The sequence below is a fragment of the Thalia democratica genome, chromosome 6 (assembly GCF_965202585.1).
Source record: "Thalia democratica chromosome 6, ktThaDemo2.hap1.1, whole genome shotgun sequence".
NCBI classification, from domain to species: domain Eukaryota; kingdom Metazoa; phylum Chordata; class Thaliacea; order Salpida; family Salpidae; genus Thalia; species Thalia democratica.
Genome location: NC_139170.1, coordinates 28,152,247 through 28,175,839, shown reverse-complemented (window position 1 = coordinate 28,175,839; position 23,593 = coordinate 28,152,247). Strand labels below are relative to the sequence as shown.

Genomic DNA, 23,593 nt, shown 5'->3' with positions numbered 1-23,593 from the left:
GGAGCCAAGTAGCAAGAAGAACTAGCACCGCTACAATCACTTTCATCAACAATTTCTGGCCATTCGATGTTGTGCTTATTTAGAGTTTCTTTAAGAACTTCGAGTTCTGATACTTTGCCGTTCTCAGAATGGTAGTCTGAGTCAGAACTTTCTTCAGTTATTTGACTCTTTTCCCAGGCAATAACGTCACTGTAATGAAATTTTATTTATTGTAATAAAGAATCAGACATATACTTTTCAAAATTTTCTTATAACTATGTTTTAAATACTTAAACTAGTCGTGGTTGAAATAGTCAATATGTTACAGTTTTGCTTGATTAGGTTAACATAGGTTGTTGAAAAATATTAAGTTTTACTAACTTCAGATTTTTTTTTCATATTGATTTTTTAATATGAGTTTTAAATATATACTTTACATAAGTTTAATACAAAACTAGTTTTTAGGAAAAAAGTCTAATCGTATTTTTAAAATAAAATTACTTATGCTTATTCTACTAAGTTTATTTGCGCACAGTTTAAGTTTTGTCACAAATCTAGTCTTGGTTCTTTTACTGACTTTGTTGACAACTAAGGTACAAACATATACAAGACTTCAACTTTCAAGCTTTGATAGCTTTTATGATAAATAAAAAAAATACTAATAATAAATGAAATTCACTTACTCGTACCAGCTGTAATCTTTATTGAATACTTCTTCGTATGTCTTCATCATAATTTATAATTTGTACTTCCGCAATGCAGGTAAAATATAAGTTAATTTAGTTTTATGTTGGAATATAGAAATAAACTTTTTCTTTTTTATTAAATGACATAATATCGGTTGTTATGGTTGCTAGTTCAAAATATTCGAAAAAAAATTTAACTATTAAAATTTTTAGACTACTTCAATTATCACTACTACAACACTTCAATTATCAGAAATAAATAACAGCAACAATTTTTTAATATTTACTCATTTTTTGGAGCAGTGGTCGGAAAACTACAATCCCGCAGGCTAGATCCAACCCGCCAAGCTGAAATTACCGTGACGTATTTTTAAGCTTAAAAGCAACTTATCAACTAAAAAAATAGATTAAAATATTTACAAACATACATTTAGTTTAAAACCAAGTAAACAGCATATGCTGCTTTAATATCATTACGTTTTTCTTTAAGTATGCTTTTCTAAATTATTAAAAAAAAAAGATATATTCTATATTGATAAAAAAGATATATTGATAAAAAAGATATTAGATATTCTTTACAAAAGCATAAATGCTCGAAAATCGACGTTTTCTAATGAACCTGGCCCGTCAAGTTCATAATGCTAATTCACAGTTATGAACTGGATTTTCGGTGAATATTTGCAATCGTGTATTCTTTAAGTTAGGAATTAGAAGATAAACTTCTTAAGCTTTATTTATAACAAATAAGTAATTATGAGAATAATGTCAATTAACAAAGTATCATACACTGCAACGAAAATAAGATGTACATCAAATAGTATTAAATATTGTTTCACAAATAATTATTTAATGAACTACTCTTAACAAAAATCCTGTTCGTTTCAAATAGAATCAAAAGTACTCAATTTTAGTTGTAGAGTAACTTTTGTTTTATAGTACTTAGTTATAAGTTAATAATTAATTGGAAGTGAAGTGTTCTATAAAAACAGTCTAAGTGAGAAAGAAGCCTCGTTTTAAATAAAGTTGTTGTATTCTTTAATTTTAGATTCATTTTTATGTTCATCAAAATAAAAACTACTGTTGCTAACTAACTTAAAATCGTATGCAATTTTACTAATCAAACTGTTGAAGTTTATTAAAAAAGAGTGGTATCGCCCTCTTTTCGAAAACCTGATATAAAGCAAAAATAGCAAAAAATTACCTGAATTCTGCTTGCTAAGAAAAAAACATTAGCCTGTAAATAATTTCTCATTTAAAATTTTTAAATTTACCTTACCAATTCGATCTACAAAATCTTCTCCTGTAAAAACTTGAAGTTAGAAGATAGTTTTTCAAATTTTAATCTTCACAGACTCTGTAGAAAAATTCAAAGTCTACGAGCATTGTCAGTCCTATAAAGTATATGCGTATAAAATCAATTTCTTTAAAATGAAAATAAAAATATTAAACAAAAATTTATTTGGAGACTAGTTTTTAATATTTATCTAAAGCTTAAGCTAAAGACACAAATAAAATTGTGTTAATGAAACTACACAAACAAGTTGTAAATATAACTATATTTCAAACTGCTAGTAACTTTATTAACACAGACAGGAAATAAAATCTCATGTTTCTTTAGAATTTAGATAATGAAAAAGATGGACTGCAGAATAACCTGTCTACTAAACCTTGCTCTGACTTACAAAAAGCTGACTATATTTGATGTGATTGTTCTCTAAACGAAGTTTTTGTAAAACTAGCGGTTGTAACCGCTACACTTCTTCACATTTTAACCGTCTTTCATAGCAGTTTAAATCTAAAAAGTTATTTATTATAGAAGTGCTAGAATTAAAACTTTTTATATACTCCTTCTTCTGCATTGAGAAATAATAACAGTGCAAATCTTTTCTGATAGATTTATCTAAAATTGGATCATTAACAATTGATTTTTTTCCGAAAAGTGATCAATTACATATTAAACTAAGCATTTGTTTCATTGTTATTTGTTCTTTATGCATAGTAGTTGTAGATAAAAACTTTAAGATATAATATTTTTTCAAATTTACCTACTCTCATAGGCGTTATAAAAGTTTTGTAGCGTTTAAAACCGCTAGATTTACATATAATTCATTTAGGAGAATAATACTAAGTAGCGTTTTATAAGCAATGGGCGAGATTAGTAGACAGAGCCTACTGCAGTCCATCTACTTAACTATTAAAAAATGCCAGCTTTTACTACCTGGCTGTGTTGATAAAGTTGTTATGAATGTGGCTTACAGTTAAATTTACAACAGATGTGTGTACTTAAACAAACACAATCTTACTAACATATCTTCTTTATTTGCTTTAGCTTAACATACTGAAAAATATTAAAATAAGTAATAAACTTTATTTGAATTTAAAGTTAATTATTTTTATCTATACAAAAAAATCAACTAAATTTGTACGCAAATACTTTATTAGACGGACAGAGCTTTGCTGCCTATTAGGGTGCATCTGTTGCTCCTCAAAAAAGAAAAAAAAAAATATCGCTGAGTAAAATTTTTCACGTTGGGAAATCACATAAGTGGACAGCAAAACATAAATTAGCTTTCTAGCTCTAAGCCTGTTGGAGCAAATTAATTTTAAAAATTTTGCTTTATACCGGTATATTTATTTCACTTAAAGTTCATTTTTTCCTCCTAGGTTTTTCGAAATAATTAGACGAAACGGTTAAAAAATGCTCCTTGCCATATTAAGAAAATTCTGTATAAACAAAATTTGGAAAAAAAAAATATTAAAAAATATAAAAATAATAACTGAATCTTTTTTGTCATTTTTCACTTTTTTGAACTTTGTTTATACAGAATTTTTAAATATGGCAAAGAACATTTCCTAAACGTTTTAGGTAACTATCTCAAAAAACTTAGGAGAAAATAAATTTTTAGTGAAGTAGTCTTTTTCCTCTTTTTAAGTATACCGATATAAAGCAAAATTTTCCAAAGTAGTCTGCTCCAACAGGCTTAAAGCTAAGAAGCCAATTTATTATGTGCTTTCTATTCATGTGATTTCCAACGTCAAAAATTTTTTGCTTATCGAAATTCCAAGGTCGGGGCAACAGATGAACCCTACTGCCCATAAAATATGAATTGCTGTACAGAGTATGTGTATGTTAACAATATAAAAACTCTACAATTTAATTGAAATTTTTACAGTAGAGCCTTTTGTGGATTGATTGATTAAGACAAGTACTTTTTTTCAACTGAGATATAAGTCCAAAGCTTTTCTTAGCAAGCAGGATCTGTGTCATTTTTTGCAGAACTTTATTTATACCAGGGTTTCCCAATAAGGTCGATATCGACTTTTTAAGTTCATTCCGAAAAATGGCATACATGGGGACGATTTTTGTTTAGTTGGCAATGTTTTTTTCAATCTGATGCACAAAAAATAAATTAACTAGTTTTTTTAATTAAAGAATATGTTCAAATATACAATTATAGGAAGTAAGTCAAAAATGTGTTGAATTTGCAACTTGGTAGTTGAGCAATCATTAAAAAACGAAAGCTGGCTCAACACTGGGAAACCAAACGCAGTAGTTCCTAAAACGCAGCAACCTAATATACAGAAACTACTTCAGCTCAGCATTTAAGCTACCATTGTACTTTCACAGGTGCAGAAATGTTATTGATTTGTAAATCAAAGACAACGTAATAAAGCAGTGCCTAAAATCTTTGAGACCAAACAATTTATAGCTCATTTGAAAAATAGAAACCATTTTGTACACAAAAACTTTATTAGCTTCCCAAAAAGTGTGAAAAGCTCTATAAAGTATGCATCAACTTATTTTTGCTTAACAGAAAAATATTTAAAATGCTTTAAAGTTAAACGGAAACATTTATTGATATAACTACACAAAAAATTGTAAAACCAAAAAAAAAGAAATACTATATGAAAAAATGAAATTTTTTTTTATATGGTTCAAACCCCTATACTGTAAGTCTGTAAAAACGTAAATTGGGAAAAAAGGTTTTAAATTATCAAGAGATACTTTGGAGAAAATATTAAACTAAAAAAGTATATGAATAAGAACAATTTAAAACTAGGTTACAGCTGTATGCCAAATATATAAATAGTCAATATAAAACACTAATAAAAACCTGATAAATAACAATAAAAAAGACAAAGATGAATAATACAGTTGTAGAAAAAAAGAAAAAAGAAGTCTTCTTGAAAGAGGCGAGTGTAGGGCTCGTTTTTTTATAAAATGGTATATATTATATAAATTGCATGCTTTAACATTATTGCTATCGGTTCTCTCGTTTTAGTTCGAGTTTTGTGTATTTATGATTTGAAGTATAAATGGTTAAACCTAACATTATTATTTAAAAACTGACTTTTGTGACGTCATAATTAGACTAATATACAGTAGCTTTAATGGATGATTTATATTTTAAAATCACAATAAATGTACAGCTTTGCGCAGCAGCGATTACGTTACCAATGAGGTTTATCCGAGGTGCGTTTATTGCTAGTTGAAAACTATACCCAATACCCCACCCTTTGTCTGTGAGAGACCAGACTCTGAGGTAATTTCTGCAAGGTGTCTACTGGACATCTTCTTATATACTATCATTGCTTGTCAATTGTTACCAGAATCCACTGAAACAAACGAATATCAACTTAACTTTAATACCATTGCTATAACCGACACTTTTGACTTGGTATGTACGTAATTAACAAAGAGCAACGCGTAGTGTTTTTGTTAGGGTGGTGGAAAGTTTGTTAATGTAAAAAACCATGCAATACATCGATAAAAATATGGTTATTAGCTAAAAACAAGTTTTTGTTGTGATGAAAAACTTGCTGTTATGTACCAGTGAAAAGTTAGAAAGTGGTTTTTAAAAGGTTCTTCAATAGAAAGCAATTTTTTTTATAAATTTATAAGCAGTAACTTTGTCTAAAGTAATGTTTTGTTCAGAACTGTACTTAAAGTGTTCTCCCAAAAGAAGAGGAGAACAAAAATTAAAATTCTGACAATTCAAGTTCCGACATTTTAAACTGTAATAACTGTTAGTTATAGTATAGTACGTTATATTTTTGAAATATTTTGTTAAACATACTTACCATAATAGTTTTGATAAAAAATCAAAAAACAAAGACTTAAAAAATATGAAAAACAAGAAAAAAGTAAAGTTTTAAACCACATTTTATACAATTGATTTGACAAAAATGAAAAAAAAAGCTTAATTGTTTTTATAGTAGTTAGGGTTTACTATGATTACTAATTGCATCGCAACAACTTTAAACATTTTACGTTAAACTTTTACTTATCAAAAAATATTAGCTAAAAATTTTAGATCTAAAATTTTTTAAGATAGTTTAAGTTGTGTTCGTTCAAACTTAATTAAATTAATTTTAATTTAGTTTTATTTTAAATAGTTATATGAAAATAATTTTTAAACTATTACTCGCTAAAACAACATGAGTCAAGAATGTATTTTAATTTATAAAAAGGATATTGCTTGAAAAAAAAACACGCTGTGTATAGTTCAATTTAAAACTAAAAATATAATAGTTGCTTATACATGAAAGTTGCAAAAAAATTACTAAAGTTGTACTTTAGGCCACATAAAATCTATAATATATTAATTATTTAGTTAGCTTATTTCAAAAGTTTTCTTTAACAGATCTAAAACTTAAATCTTTTAATTCTAAGTTAGTTAAAAATATTTTTTAATTGGAAAGGTTTATCTGTTAGTAAAACAAAAATATTAAAGTGTTTAAATGCGCAAGTCAGCTTAATCACTGAATTTAATTTTCGACTGACAAACCATCAACTGTAGAATTATTCTACGCTGAACTTTCAATTATTTATTTGTTGTACTCGGTGATACTGAGTTTGTTGTCTGAGTATCATGTATTTAATTTATTTTTTTAATTAAAGCTTAGCTATAAATTTTACCTTTTGTCAATTAGGCTGGCTTTTCTACACATTACTTCTTATATTAAATCATTTTATGAGTTTTACTTGTGTTATTACACAACATTTTTGCTTTAAAAGCAACTATATTGGTAAGAAGTTTTTTTTAAAGTCTATTGTTTGCTGTTTAATTTATAAATTTTGATCAATGTAATGCAAAACAAAAAAAAATCGATTGTGATAACAAAAATTCAAGAGTTAGACAAAAAGATTAAAAATAATATTTGACAACATATGTTCTAAAACAAGAATAAAATGAAAAAAGCTCAGATAAAAATTTTAACATTGCCTTCGCATTCAATACTTTTTCTTGTTCGGTGTTGATTCTGATTAGTTTTCTTTTCATAACTAGAACAACTTCAATCAATTACTTTTTTGAGATTTATTTTAGAATAAAAACAAATGCACATCTAAATAGCTAAATGTCAATATTATTTTGTAGTTCTTCCAAAATCGGCATGGTGGCAGCACTCATTTCGTAAGGGCCTGGCGATCTTACGAAGAAAGCTTTGGTAGTTTGGAAGGGGAATTTTGGATGAGTCAGCGGTGTTTGGGTTTTAGCTTATTAAAAAGAAATAACTTATTAATTTTTCTAATTCTTCTTGCCAACATAACTGAGTTCTGATAAACTTTTATATTTTAGTGTACAATAACTTTATAAACTAAACTGAAAGAAGCAGCTCTTAAAAATATACACAAAATAACCAGTTCAGGAAGTTTCGACTTGAAAATTATAACGAGCGACTTAAATGATACAATAAAGTTCGCCGAGTTTAAGTTAGTATTTTAATTTTATAATTGTTTTCTATAAAAAGTCAGTACTACTATTAGAAATGAAGTATATGGATGTTGCAAGATATAAATTCAAATTTTCTTTCAATATATAAAATTTGATTTTTAATAAACTTCTTTTCCAGAGAGTTCTACATCCGTAGCTCAACAGAAAACTAAAAACTTTTTTTTAAGCAATGATTTTACCATGGTATCGCAGGTTAATAACTAATATTGAAAATATATTATTCAAAATTATTTTAAAACTAAAAGGAACACTATCAATGAAATACCAAAGAATCCAAAACCAAAAATGTTCTTAATACCGTAACGAAATAGACAGAAAATCAAAAAATGCGAAAATTGTTACAACTATGTTTGTAACTTACACGTTATTCATCAGGTGATGCAGTATCCATCTTACCATGGTATTTCAGGTGACACAACAACGCAGAATTTTCAACTGACAACAACGATAATACTGTACATGGTTGTACTTATTACGTGGGTAATGGGTAGAACTGGTGGCTTGTTTCTGGCAAGTATTGCGTCGTATGTCAGAATATTAACGGAGTCTGAGACAAGGCAGGTGATAAAGGTATGAGCTATATGAGCTGGTATTTTTTCAGTGAGGAGAGAAGCGAAGCTCTAAAAAGCATGCGATTTATGTTTAAGCCGGCTCAGAGAATTTTTCTTCAGAAAAAGCACTAAGAAAGGAAAATAAAAAACTTAAAACTGTATTAAAGTTTAAACTAAACTTTTTTGTGTTTTTTTTCTTGTTTAGACTAGTGCTTCATAAGTTTTTTAAAATGTTTAAACCTTTTTTTAGTATGTTAATCAATAATTACTTGATCTTTTTGCTTTTTTATGTACTGTTTCTTTTTTGCTTTTATAATCAAACTATACTTCAAATAATTCTTGTATCAAAAAGAGTTATTAAAAATATAAATTCAAGTTACAGTTTAATAAATTTATGACAAATATATTTCTCTTCTACATTAATTTTCACTAATTATCGAGTAAAAGGTTAAGTTAGTAGTTTAAGATTTTTATAATGGTTTCTGTAAATCGATGTGTTGTTCTGTATTATACACAACTAAAAATAAAAAGAAAATATGGTTTGTTATAGCATGTTTTTGTTGTATGAAACTAAATATCAACTAGCTTAATACCTGAAATATTTTAGTAGTTGTAATTTATATTGATAAAAAGCATTACTTCCTTGTATTGTGAAAACAAACAAAATAAAAGCAAAGTAAAGCAACGAAGAACTAAGGTGTTAAGATCTTATTATTACAACAGTTAATAAATAATTAACCTAAATATTATATGGACCATATATTAATTTTATAAACAATTCACAGAAAAAAAATAGTTTAACTTTAAATGAATAAAAAACTATTTAATTATTAAACCAAAAAGTTGTTTCATAATAAAAGGTAGCTAGAATTAAAAAAAAAACTTTAGTTTCGACTACTTTAATAGTTTTGATTTTAGTTCCTACATTTTATTTTAGTTAAATGGTTTTAGTTTTTCTATATTTACTTTGTTCTTGAAGTACCTAAAAGAAACAAAATGCATATACGACTTTTATACACATTAAAATAAAAAAACCTCTTTTATATGTTAAAGCCAACAGTTTTATAAAAGTATTGAAATTGTTCAATTGAAATAATTCAATTCTAAATTTTCATAAACTTATTTTGTTCTATTTTAAAGATGCTTTAATTTTTCTCTTAAGTGTTTTTAAAACTATCTGTTAAAATAGTTTTTTTTTTGTAGCTTATTACAATTATTTTAATTACTGTGTCCCTTAGAAGACATTTTTTTAAATTGTGTGGCCTACGATCATTTTAGTTTTACGAAAACTAGCCTTTTGTTCATAAGAAGCTGCCGACCTCTGCTTTAAAAAACGAGTGTAAAGTTGAATACAAACCAAATATTAATAAAAATATTATAACTATTCAAAATATTAATTTAAGTGTTTGTTAACAAAAGATCCTAATGAAACAAGTTCATTGGAATATATAATAATAACAAATTATACAGTATCCTTCTTTTATTACACTGACATATGTTTCTGTGTGTTAACGAATTAACACACTTTAACTGAGCTCTGTAAAATACTAAATACTATAAGGAAAGAATAGAAGCTAAAGTAGGTGTATACATGTGTTCATTAAAAATAAAAATATTTGCTATAGCTTGTTAGAGGTTAATCGTTAATAATAGATAAAATACTTAATGTTAAATCCGACTGTTATAAAGCTATATAATATTTGTAATTATTAAGTTTAAATTAAATAAGGTAAACTAAAACACAAAATTAAATAACAAATCTTAACATAAACTACTACAGTAACCTCTCGCTTATTTACGCACATTATTTCCACAGAAAAAGTGCGTAAAGATATGAGAGATCGTAAAGAAACGAGAGGTACCAAATATACTCACTAAAATGGCTGTTTTTTAATATTTATTCTAATTAAAAGCAGACTGGGCACTTTCCCACTTTTAAAAATTTGTTTACTTTATTTATAAATATGAAAACAATAGATAAAACTATACATATATTAAAAAAAGGATTTGAATTTCTATAAAATAATAATACGAGTAGAAATAATTTTACTATTTTAATAATAAGTAGAAATTATTTTTATCCTTATTTATATGTGACATTTATATTCTATTCTACTTAGCAAATTCAATTTACTACTAAGCACTTCTTTACAATTATAAAATGGTGTTTATTAATATATAATGCAAGACTGCTGTATTATTTCTTTGTGTTTTAAACTCTCATTATTTCATTATACTTTCATTATCAAAAACAGTCATGTTTATTTCAGAATTTTGATTTAATCTTTTATTGTTTACAAAATTTCTGATATACTTAGGTATAACTAAATGTTTATCAATTACTCAAGGAACATAAATTTACAAAGTCTAAAGATATAGAGAAGTGTGTTAGCATTTAAAAACATATTTTAATTTAAAAATATACATTAAACCTAATTTGTGCAAGATTAAAAAAAATTAAAATTTTTAGTTTCGGAATTTTATAGAATTCTGAAATGCGTAACTAAACAAGAGTGCGTAACTTCACGAGTGCGTAAATATGCGAGAGGTTACTGTATTATGGACTATCATATATATTGTGACGTAATTATTAGTAACCAGTAAATAATTTGAATTAGTTCTTCCTTCCATTTCATGTAAGTAGTTTATATTATATTTTGATAATTTATTGTGTATTTTAGTTTACTTTATTTAATTTAGACTTAATAATTACAAATGTTATATAGTTTTATAACAGTCGGATTTAACATTAAGTATTTTATCTATTATCAACAATTAACCTCTAAAAATCTATAGCAATTATTTTAATTTTAATGAACGCATGTATACACCTACTTTAGCTTCTATCCTTTCCTTACAGTATTTATTTTTTACAGAGCTCAGTTGAAGTGTGTTAATCCGTTAAACATAATGTCATTAAACATATGTCAGTGTAATAAAAGAAGGATAGTGTATGGTTTGTTATTATTACAAATATAATAGTTTGTCATTGCAAGAAAGAGTCTTTCATAAACATACGTTTTTTTTCACAATTTAAAACTTATAACATCGAAAAAAATTAGAAGCTCCCATTTTGAATAAAAATACTTATCTAATAATGGACAACTTTTTATGTTAAACAAACAATGCGTTACATTTGTGTTTATAACTTTTATTGAGTTTATTAAATATTAATATTCAATGTCTCCATTGAACTCGAATTGAAAAGGGCTGCTCCAATCAGGTCCGTAAAAATCTTTCATTATTAACTGGATAGTGTTGGTTTCAGCATTTTCTTCCTCGAACTCAAAACTGAACTTTGGGTCTTTGGGAAACCACTCCCCAGTTGGGTCTAACATCTGCAAGAATCGTGATAAAGAAATTTTTCCATCATCTAGTAGCTTGCTTGCTTTCTCTAGCCTCTTGTCAGCCTCCTCAAATTCTCTTTCTTTAATGATCTTGACTTTTCTCTTTCCTACATCCACACTGCTTCGGTCGTTTTCAATGCTTTCTTCCCAACACTCGGTTATTGGAGCCAAGTAGCAAGAAGAACTAGCACCGCTACAATCACTTTCATCAACAATTTCTGGCCATTCGATGTTGTGCTTATTTAGAGTTTCTTTAAGAACTTCGAGTTCTGATACTTTGCCGTTCTCAGAATGGTAGTCTGAGTCAGAACTTTCTTCAGTTATTTGACTCTTTTCCCAGGCAATAACGTCACTGTAATGAAATTTTATTTATTGTAATAAAGAATCAGACATATACTTTTTAAAATGTTTTTATAACTATGTTTTTAAATACTTAAGCTAGTCGTGGTTGAAATAGTCAATATGTTACAGTTTTGCTTGATTAGGTTAACAAAGGTTGTTGAAACATATTAAGTTTTACTAACTTCAGATTTTTTTTTCATATTGATTTTTTAATATGAGTTTTAAATATATACTTTACATAAGTTTAATACAAAACTAGTTTTTAGGAAAAAAGTCTAATCGTATTTTTTAAAATAAAATTACTTATGCTTATTCTACTAAGTTTATTTGAGCACAGTTTAAGTTTTGTCACAAATCTAGTCTTGGTTCTTTTACTGACTTTGTTGACAACTAAGGTACAAACATATACAAGACTTCAACTTTCAAGCTTTGATAGCTTTTATGATAAATATAAAAATACTAATAATAAATGCAATTCACTTACTCGTACCAGCTGTAATCTTTATTGAATACTTCTTCATATGTCTTCATCATAATTTATAATTTGTACTTCCGCAATGTAGGTAAAATATAAGTTAATTTAATTTTATGTTGGAATATAGAAATAAACTTTTTCTTTTTTTTTTAATGACATAATATCGGTTGTTATGGTTGCTAGTTCAAAATATTCGAAAAAAAATTTAACTATTAAAATTTTTAGACTAAATACCATCACAATTTTTTAATGTTAACTCTTTGTTTAGAGCAGTGGTCGGCAAACTACAATCCCGCAGGCCAGATCCAACCCGCCAAGCTGAAATTACCGTGACGTATTTTTAAGCTTAAAAGCAACTTGTCAACCAAAATTGCATAAAAAAAGATTGAAATATTTACAAACGTACTTTTAGTTTTAAACCAAGTAAACATCATTAGCTGTTTTAATATCGTTACGCTTTTTTCAATTATGCTTTCCTAAATTATGGAGTCCAACAAAAGATATTTTCTAGCAACGACGTTTTGTAATGAATCTGGCCCGTCAAGTACATAATGCTATTTCACAGATATGAACTGGATTTTCGGTGAATACTTGCAATAGTGTTTACTTTAAGTTAGGAATTAGAAGATAAACTTCTTAAGCTTTATTTAAAACTAAATATGTAATTATGAGAATAATGTCTACTAACAAAGTATCATACACTGCAACGAAAATAAGATGTACATCAAATAGTATTAAATATTGTTTTACGAATAATTATTTAATAAACTACTCTTAACAAAAATCCTGTTCGTTTCAAATAGAATCAAAAGTACTCAATTTTAGTTGTAGAGTAACTTTAATTTTATAGTACTTAGTTATAAGTTAATAATTCATTGGAAGTGAAGTGTTCTATAAAAACAGCCTAAGTGAGAAAAAAGCCTCGTTTTAAATAAAGTTGTTGTATTCTTTAATTTTAGGCTCATTTTTATGTTCATCAAAACAAAAACTACTATAGCTAACTAATTTAAAATCGTATGCAATTCTACTAATCAAACTGTTGAAGTTTATTAAAAAAGAGTGGTATCGCCCTCTTTTCGAAAACCTGATATAAAGCAAAAATAGCAAAAAATTACCTGAATTCTGCTTGCTAAGAAAAAAAACATTAGCCTGTGAATAAATTCTTATTTAAAAAATCTTTCCTTACCAACTCGATCTATAAAATCTTCTCCTGTAAAAACTTGAAGTTAGAAGATAATTTATCAAATTTTAATCTTCACAGACTCTGTAGAAAAATTCAAATTCTATGAGCAGCGAAACATTGTCAGTCCTATAAAGTATATGCGTATAAAATCAATTTCTTTAAAATGAAAATAAAAATATTAAACAAAAATTTATTTGGAGACTAGTTTTTAATATTTATCTAAAGCTTAAGCTAAAGACACAAATAAAATTGTGTTAATGAAACTACACAAACAAGTTGTAAATATAACTATATTTCAAATTGCTAGTAACTTTATTAACACAGACAGGAAATAAAGTCTCATGTTTCTTTAGAATTTATATAATGAAAAAAATGGATTGCAGAATAACCTGTCTACTAAACCTTGCCCTGACTTACAAAAAGCTGACTATATTTGATGTGATTGTTCTCTAAACAAAGTTTTTGTAAACCTAGCGGTTGTAACCGCTACACTTCTTCACATTTTAACCGTCTTTCATAGCAGTTTAAATCTAAAAAGTTATATATTATAGAAGTGCTAGAATTTAAACTTTTTATATACTCCTTCTTCTGCATTGAGAAATAACAACAGTGCAAATCTTTTCTGATAGATTTATCTTAAATTGTATCATTAACAATTGTTTTTTTCTGAAAAGTGATCAATTACATATTAAACTAAGCATTTGTTTCATTGTTATTTGTTCTTTATGCATAGTAGTTGTAGATAAAAACTTTAAGATATAATATTTTTCAAATTTACCTACTCTTATGACGTTATAAAAGTTTTGTAGCGTTTAAAACCGCTAGATTTACATATAATTCATTTAAGAGAATAATATAAGTAGCGTTTTATAAGCAATGGGCGAGATTAGTAGACAGAGCCTACTGCAGTCCATCTACTTAACTATTAAAAAATGCCAGCTTTTACTACCTGGCTGTGTTAATAAAGTTGTTATGAATGTGGCTTACAGTTAAATTTACAACAGATGTGTGTACTTAAACAAACACAATCTTACTAACATATCTTCTTTATTTGCTTTAGCTTAACATACTGAAAAATATTAAAATAAGTAATAAACTTTATTTGAATTTAAAGTTAATTATTTTTATCTATACAAAAAAATCAACTAATTTTGTACGCAAATACTTTATTAGACGGACAGAGCTTTGCTGCCTATAAGGGTGCATCTGTTGCTCCTCAAAAATGGAAATTTTAAATATCGCTGAGTAAAATTTTTCACGTTGGGAAATCACATAAGTGGACAGCAAAACATAAATTAGCTTTCTAGCTCTAAGCCTGTTGGAGCAAATTAATTTTAAAAATTTTGCCTTATACCGGTATATTTATTTCACTTAAAGTTCATTTTTTCCTCCTAGGATTTTCGAAATAATTAGACGAAACGGTTAAAAAATGCTCCTTGCCATATTAAGAAAATTCTGTATAAACAAAATTTTAAAAAATAAAAAATATTAAAAAATATAAAAATAATAACTAAATCTTTTTTGTCATTTTTCACTTTTTTGAACTTTGTTTATACAGAATTTTTAAATATGGCAAGGAACATTTCCTAAACGTTTTAGGTAATTATCTCAAAAAAATTAGGAGAAAATAAATTTTTAGTGAAGTAGTCTTTTTCCTCTTTTTAAGTATACCGATATAAAGCAAAATTTTCCAAAGTAGTCTGCTCCAACAGGCTTAAAGCTAAGAAGCCAATTTATTATGTGCTTTCTATTCATGTGATTTCCAACGTCAAAAATTTTTTGCTTATCGAAATTCCAAGGTCGGGGCAACAGATGAACCCTACTGCCCATAAAATATGAATTGCTGTACAGAGTATGTGTATGTTAACAATATAAAAACTCTACAATTTAATTGAAATTTTTACAGTAGAGCCTTTTGTGGATTGATTGATTAAGACAAGTACTTTTTTTCAACTGAGATATAAGTCCAAAGCTTTTCTTAGCAAGCAGGATCTGTGTCATTTTTTGCAGAACTTTATTTATACCAGGGTTTCCCAATAAGGTCGATATCGACTTTTTAAGTTCATTCCGAAAAATGGCATACATGGGGACGATTTTTGTTTAGTTGGCAATGTTTTTTTCAATCTGATGCACAAAAAATAAATTAACTAGTTTTTTTAATTAAAGAATATGTTCAAATATACAATTATAGGAAGTAAGTCAAAAATGTGTTGAATTTGCAACTTGGTAGTTGAGCAATCATTAAAAAACGAAAGCTGGCTCAACACTGGGAAACCAAACGCAGTAGTTCCTAACACGCAGCAACCTAATATACAGAAACTACTTTAGCTCAGCATTTAAGCTACCATTGTACTTTCACAGGTGCAGAAATTTTATTGATTTGTAAATCAAAGACAACGTAATAAAGCCGTGCCTAAAATCTTTGAGACCAAAAAATTTACAGCTCATTTGAAAAATAGAAACTATTTTGTACACAAAAACTTTATTAGCTTCCCAAAAAGTGTGAAAAGCTCTATAAAGTATGCATCAACTTATTTTTGCTTAACAGAAAAATATTTAAAATGCTTTAAAGTTAAACGGAAACATTTATTGATATAAGTACACAAAAAATTGTAAAACCAAAAAAAAAGAAATACTATATGAAAAAACGAGATTTTTTTTTTATATGGTTCAAACCCCTATACTGTAAGTCTGTAAAAACGTAAATTGGGAAAAAAGTTTTTAAATTATCAAGAGATACTTTGGAGAAAATATTAAACTAAAAAAGTATATGAATAAGAACAATTTAAAACTAAGTTACAGCTGTATGCCAAATATATAAATAGTCAATATAAAACATTAATAAAAACCTGATAAATAACAATAAAAAAGACAAAGATGAATAATACAGTTGAAGAAAAAAAGAAAAAAGAAGTCTTCTTGAAAGAGGCGAGTGTAGGGCTCGTTTTTTTATAAAATGGTGTATATTATATAAATTGCATGCTTTAACATTATTGCTATCGATTCTCTCGTTTTAGTTCGAGTTTTGTGTATTTTCTTCTTTTGTGACGTCATAATTAGACTAATATACAGTAGCTTTAATGGATGATTTATATTTCAAAATCACAATAAATGTACAGCTTTGCGCAGCGGCGATAACGTAACCAATGAGGTTTATCCGAGGTGCGTTTATTGCTAGTTGAAAACTATACCCAATACCCCACCCTTTGTCTGTGAGAGACCAGACTCTGAGGTAATTTCTGCAAGGTGTCTACTGGACACCTTCATATATATCATCATTGCTAGACAACTATTACCAGAATCCACTGAAACAAACGAATATCAACTTAACTAGAATATCATTGCTATAACCGACACTTTTGACTTGGTATGTACGTAATTAACAAAGAGCAACGCGTAGTGTTTTTGTTAGGGTGGTGGAAAGTTTGTTAATGTAAAAAACCATGCAATACATCGATAAAAATATGGTTATTAGCTAAAAACAAGTTTTTGTTGTGATGAAAAACTTGCTGTTATGTACCAGTGAAAAGTTAGAAAGTGGTTTTTAAAAGGTTCTTCAATAGAAAGCAATTTTTTTTATAAATTTATAAGCAGTAACTTTGTCTAAAGTAATGTTTTGTTCAGAACTGTACTTAAAGTGTTCTCCCAAAAGAAGAGGAGAACAAAAATTAAAATTCTGACAATTCAAGTTCCGACATTTTAAACTGTAATAACTCTTAGTTATAGTACGTTATATATATTTAAATACTTTTTTAAATTTACTTACCATCATAGTTTTGTTAGAACATCAAAAAACAAAAACTTAAAAAAAAAAGAGAAACAAGAAAAAAATAAAGTTTTGAACTACATTTTATACAAGTGATGTGACAAAAACAATAAAACAACTTAAATATAATTTTAAAATAGATAGAGTTTAATATCATTACTAATTGCATCGTAATAATTTTTTATTTTTTATGTTAAACTTTTACTTATCAAAAAATGATAAGTTAAAGTTTTCGATTTTAATTTTTTTATGATAGTTTAAGTTGTGTTCGTTCAAACTCAATTTAATTGGTTTTAATCTAGTTTTAAGTTAAATAGTTAAATAAAAGTAATTTTTTAACTGTTACTCTTTCAAACATTAAGAGTCAATAATATATTTTGATCTATAAACAAGATACTGCTTGAAAAATAACGAGCTGTTATGTTTCAATTTAGAACTAAAAGTATAATAATTTCATATACATTAAATTTGTACAAAACATACTAAAATTTGACTTTAGGCAACATAAAATTGATAGTTCATTGAGTTTTATTTAGCTTATTTCAAAAGTTTTCTAAACAGCTTTAAAACTTATTTCTAATAAAAATATAAGTTAGTTAAAAATGTTTTGAAAGAAAAAAGTTTATCTATTTATTAAAACACAACTATATAAAAAGTTAAAATGCGCAATTCGGTTTAATCACTAAATTTAATTTTCGACTGGCAAATCATCAACTTTGAATTTTAACACCATAAACTTTAAAATATTCTGTTTTAGTAACACTGAATTTGTTGTGCGAGTATGTATTATGTAATCAGTTTATAGTTTTAATTAAAGCTAATTAATTCTAGTTTATGTTAATCAATATTTTTATTTTTTATTATTATTTTTTATTATAACTTTTTAATAATTTTATAGGCTTTTTTAACTACTTTTTATATTAAATCTTTTTATATATTTTATTTTTACTTGTGTTATTACACAACATTTTTGCTTTGAAAGCAACTATATTGGTAGAAATTTTTGTTTTTAAGTTTCGTAAACAACATTCACAAGAAGCTTATGTTGTTTTCTGTTTAATTTACAAGTTCAATCAATAGTATGAAAATAAAAAAAAGCAATCGTGATAACAAAAATGTTAGATTAAGACAAAAAAATCAAAAATAGTATCTCAAAACAGATATTCCAAACAAAAATAAAATGAAAACAAGTTCGGAAAAAACTTTCAACATTGCCTTCGCATTCAATGTTTTTTCTTGTTCGGTGTTGATTCTGGTTGGTTTCTTTTTTATAACTGTAACAATTTCAATCACTACAGGTACAAAAATGTATTTTTTTTTATTAATGCTACTTTTTAGTAATATTTTTTATTGAGTTGCCTATATACAGGAGCTGCAAAAAATAGTTATCGAAAAATATCAAAACTTGGTAAAGTTAGGTATTGAATTTACAAATAAAAGCAAAAAAATCTGTCAACAGAAAAAGAAATACTGGAACGAGACAATAAAATAACCGAGCAAATAAAAATGTTTGAAGATCTACAAAACAAAGTACTAGGTAGAAAGTTTAATAATTCAGTAAAATGCAATTTTTTTTAAAATCCTTCATTTATCCAGAAAAGGTAGTAAAGTGCAAGTAAGTCAAATATTATATGTCAAGCTCGGAAAGCAAAATTTACGAAATTGCAATTTGAAGGTAAACAAATACAAGTTTGTTGCGAGATGAAGGCAATACAACTGGATGGGTTGTCAGTTTAAACTAAACTTTTTTTTTAGATATTTTTCAGGAATGTTAACCAATGTACTTATAAACAGATGAATGTCAACATTGTTTTGTAGGTCTTTCACAATCGAAATTCGGTACGATGGTAGCACTCATTTTGCAAGAACTGGCGTTCCTACGAAGAAGGATTTAAAAGTTTGGAAGAGGAATTTTGGTTAAGTGAGTCTGCTGTATTTGGTTTTTAGCTTTTCAACAACGAGTGACTTATTTTTTTAAAATCCTGAAGCAAAAAACTGAGTTTTATGTTTTTTTTAGTGTACCATAATTTCAAAAACTCTTAACTGAAAATAATAGATCTTGAACTCTTTTTTTATTTTATAATCGTTTTCTAATAAACATGTTAGTATGTACGACTGATAAGAAGTATATAGATATTGCATAGAATAAATTAAAGACTAACTTTTAGTATAAATATTTTTCAATTATTTTAAAATAAAGCTCTTTTTCAGAGAGTTCTACATAGGTAACTGAACATAAAACTACAAATTTTCTTTCAAGCAAGGATCTTATTATGGATGCAGGTTAATATTTTTTTTAATGTAAGAAATATTTAACTAAACACATTTTGATAAGTACAATATGTACTTAAGTTACCTATATTTTAATTCTAAATCTAACAATATTTATATAAAAATCAATAACATATATTTTAAACTCGTTGAATTAAGAAAAAAAAGTTATTTTTTAAGCAGTTTTTATAACTTTCCATATCTTAATCAATCTATCTATAATAAAATATAGGAACTTTTATTCGTAATTTAAGTAATTAAATTAAATAAAAAAAGTTTAAGCCGAAAACACATATATACTTGACTTTATCAATAATTATATCTAAATCATTAGACTAATAAAAGATAAACATTTATACTGTTGTAGGTTTTATCTAGTAGCATACAGCAAATCTTCTACTCTAAAAAAGTTATTTAAAGATTAAAATTAAGCAAGAAATAAAGTTTTTCATTTCATGTAAACATTTTAAAAATAAACTGCCTTGTAGGAATACTATTTTAATGTAAACACCAGTCTCAAACTCTACCCCTTGCAACGATAAACGTTTTCTGGGGATTTTAATTTAAACCTTTACATTATTTTTAAGTAACCAATATTGTTAATAAAATATCAAAGCATATCTCACAACCATAGCTACTAAAAGCAACTGAAACAAATCCAAAATGTTATAAACATCGAAATAAAACAATCATGAAACTGGAAACTGCAAAATTTATCAAAGCTTGTAATTCACAAGTCATTCATCAGGTGACTCATTATCCAGACACAACAACGAATAATTTTTAATTGAAAATAACGATAACACTGGACATGGTTGTGCTCGGTAAGTGGGAAACAGGAGGAGCTGGTGGCATGTTTCTGGCAAGTATTGCGTCGCATATCAGAATATTAATGAAGTCTACGGAAAATTATTTATCGAGTAAAAAGTTAAGTTAGTTTAGTTCAGTATTTTAAGGTTTTCATGATGGTTTCTCTAAATCGATGTATTTTTTAGTAGTATACCCAACTAAAAATAAAAAGAATATGTGGTTTATTTTGTTATGTTTTTGTTGTATGGAACTAACCAGTGGCGTCGCGTGGTATTTTTTTTAGGTGGTGCAGAATTTAAAAAATATCAATTATTTTAATAAAAATATGTTTTTACTGTCAAGTTTGAAAACAACTGAACTTTTGCTACACCTGAAGATAAGCTTTGCTTTTAAGGGCATAGGGGGGATGAAACAATTTGATCTTATTTTATGTAGTTTTTACTAAGCTACAAGATGCTTTTTACAGATTTTAAAAATTCAGTATATGTTTTAAGATATAGCCGGTCAAAGTCAAAGGCAACAAAAGGTTCATAATGGGAGGCACAAACTAAAACAATGTTTAAAAAAATGTTTTACCCCCCCCCCCCCCTTTATGCCCTTAACATCTACTTTAGAATTACTTTACTGAAATTACTTTATACAGTTTTAATTTAACTACAAGTCATCTTTTATCAATATAAAAAATTCTTAAAATTTTTGAGATATGGTAATTCACAGTCAGAGGTACAAATGAATCCTTATTTTTATAATATAAACTCAAATAACAAATAAATCAAATCACTAAAATCATATCTTTTTTTTATAAGTTGGCCTCAAAATCTTTAGATGTTCCTTTTATAAAACAAAAAGAATTGCTAAATTAGATATTTAAAACACCAAGAAAAAAAAAGTTATAACAAAAGTTTTTTTTTGTCTATATAAAACTATATATTGATACTTAAAAATTGAAAACTCCTCTTCAACAAAAGTATAAAGTTTTAAAAAAATTAGGATGAAAAAGTTTAATTAAAAATTGTTTTAAAAATGATGGAGAATATAGGTTTTCAGTAAAATTGTATTTTTTGCTGTTTTGGTTTGCTCCTTGTATAATAAACCATTGTACTCTCTGGCTTTGACTGGTTGTAACTAAAAGTTTAATTGGAAATTTCAAGTTTATTAAAGAGTAACTATTAGCTTTCTGAAAAAGTTAAAATAAGAACAACATGTAAAAAAGTGCCTATACACCCTCCCTCCTTACTCCACAGTAATTTGCACTTTTTTTTTTTACAAACATTAACATATTTATTAACTTTTTTCTAATTTTAATGTTCTTTGTTGGAGGTTTAAAATTCAATAGTTTTTTAAGGGTATCTTTTCTTTATTTAATATTTATTTGTTTTTCATTTTGATGACAGTATTTTTCTCAGGAGCTCAACTTTTTTAAGTTTAGTTGTGAGGCTGTTGAACTTTTCAAGAATTTTAAAGATAATTTATAAATATGTAACCATTATAGAAGTAAAAGTTTGGTTAGTTAGTTTTCATGTGGCCATAAGGGTAAAACACTTATTTTTTAATTTTAAATAACCTTGTTATTTTCAGAGTAAGAATTAAAACTGCTATAGTCAGCCTGAATATTTTTCTAATTTGGTCTGTTTTTATTTATTTTGGGTCATCTTGAGTTTTTAATATTTCTAAGTTATCCTGATTATGAGGCAAGGCAACCATGTTTCAACAATTTTATCTAAAATTTTTGCTTTGTTTATGAAAAAATTAAACCAAAAGTTATATAAAGTAGAGGTAGACTAAATTTTCCTTAAATTTTAAACTACTCTATGTAATCAAAGTTTCTAAATTAAGGCTATTTACTTTATTTAAATATGTGATTGTTTCAATAATACTATTTTTTATTTAATATAAATCTAAAATATTTTTCTGTAAGAGTGAACTAGAAGTTTATAATAAACTTCTTAATTCTTTTTTTCAGAACTTGAAATTTATTATTTATTATATTAACTTTATGATAACAATAATCAGTTATAGTTAAGTTTATGTATGCAGATTAAAATAAAAAATAAAATTTTTAAGACTTTGGTGATTTAGGGTTTTTATCTTTTTTTTTTCAAAATATGCAATTTATGACAAATCTTTTAATAGAAGTGATCTGTTAAATTTAAAAAATCATGTGGGTACATAAACTCAAGTTTAATCCTTTGCAGTAGCTTGCTTTGTTTTTATTTTATGTTTACAATAGCTTGTAGATGATACTTAAGCATGTCCTGTTTTAGGGAATTTTCAACTTAGCTTACTTACCGCAAGATATTGATTTTGCGGTAATTCTTGAAGAAATTTTGCTTTTTTGAGTTCATTTGCGGCAGTCAGCTAAGAGTTTGCGGCAGTGAAGTGGGCAAAATGGTCGTTTTCAAAATTGAAGTTTTAAAAGAGATTTCGTTCAAAAAAATAACGAAAACGTTATAGATACTTATTTTTTTCTTAGAAAATTTCAAGGTGGTGCAGTTGCGGCAGTGCAACACCCCACGCGACGCCCCTGGAACTAACTATAAATTTACTTAAATAACTGAAATAGTTATTCATAAAAACAATTTTTTAAATAAAAACATTAGTAAAGCAGCAAACAATTAAGGTATTCAGATTTTATTACTACATTACTTATTTGTAAGTTGGCCCAAAATTATATGGACCATATTTCGATTTCGTAAAAAGTTAACAGAAAAATCTTAGTTTAACTAATTGTGAATAAAACGATATTTAACTATTTCACACAATAGGTTTAAAGTTTAGTTTATAGTTTTGTATCATAACCAAAAAGTAGTTCCATAATAATATTAGTATTGCAAGTTTATTGTCCTACGACAGACCAAGGCATCAAAACCTGGGCCACTTAAACTAAAAGACACATAAAGAAGAGACAAAAAAGCAAAATAACTTAAGAAGTACATATTTTTTAAATTAGAAAACATAATTTGATTTAAAATTTATTGACCAACATAAAAATCAAAATTCCTATCACATAAAACTTATCTTAACTTTGGTGTAGAATGTTTTTACCAATCTTGTGTTTTTATCTTCTCATATAAGCAATTGTTAATATGTAGTAAAAGGTAGTTTAAGTTTAATAAAAAATTAAGCTCCGACAACTTTAATAGTTTAGAGTTTAGTTGCTAACTTTTTGTTTTAGTTAACTTAGTTATCAGTTTTTCTATTTTAACTTCTTTGGTTTAAAAGTACCTAAAGGAAACAAAATGCATATATGAATTTCTGAAATATTATAATGTAGAAACTTCTTTTAACTGTTGAAGCTATCAATTTTATAAAGGTTTATATTATTTTGAGGTAAAATTATTTGTTTTTTATTTGCTCAGTGTTTTTTTACTTTACATAAAACAAACTTTGTTTTGTTTTTAGCAAGTTTTTTTTTTCTTCAAGTTATGTATTTTAACCTGTTTGGT

At 26.4% G+C, this 23,593-nt stretch overlaps 2 non-coding genes across 2 annotated transcripts; both read left to right on the top strand.

The window, feature by feature from the left end:
* Positions 1-5,094: 5,094 nt before the first annotated feature.
* LOC145839651 (U4 spliceosomal RNA) lies at positions 5,095-5,238 on the top strand. Its single transcript, XR_014370092.1, has one exon. It is a non-coding gene; the product is annotated as a U4 spliceosomal RNA (small nuclear RNA).
* Positions 5,239-16,417: 11,179 nt separating this feature from the next.
* On the top strand, positions 16,418-16,561 carry LOC145839650 (U4 spliceosomal RNA). Its single transcript, XR_014370091.1, has one exon. It is a non-coding gene; the product is annotated as a U4 spliceosomal RNA (small nuclear RNA).
* Positions 16,562-23,593: the final 7,032 nt, after the last annotated feature.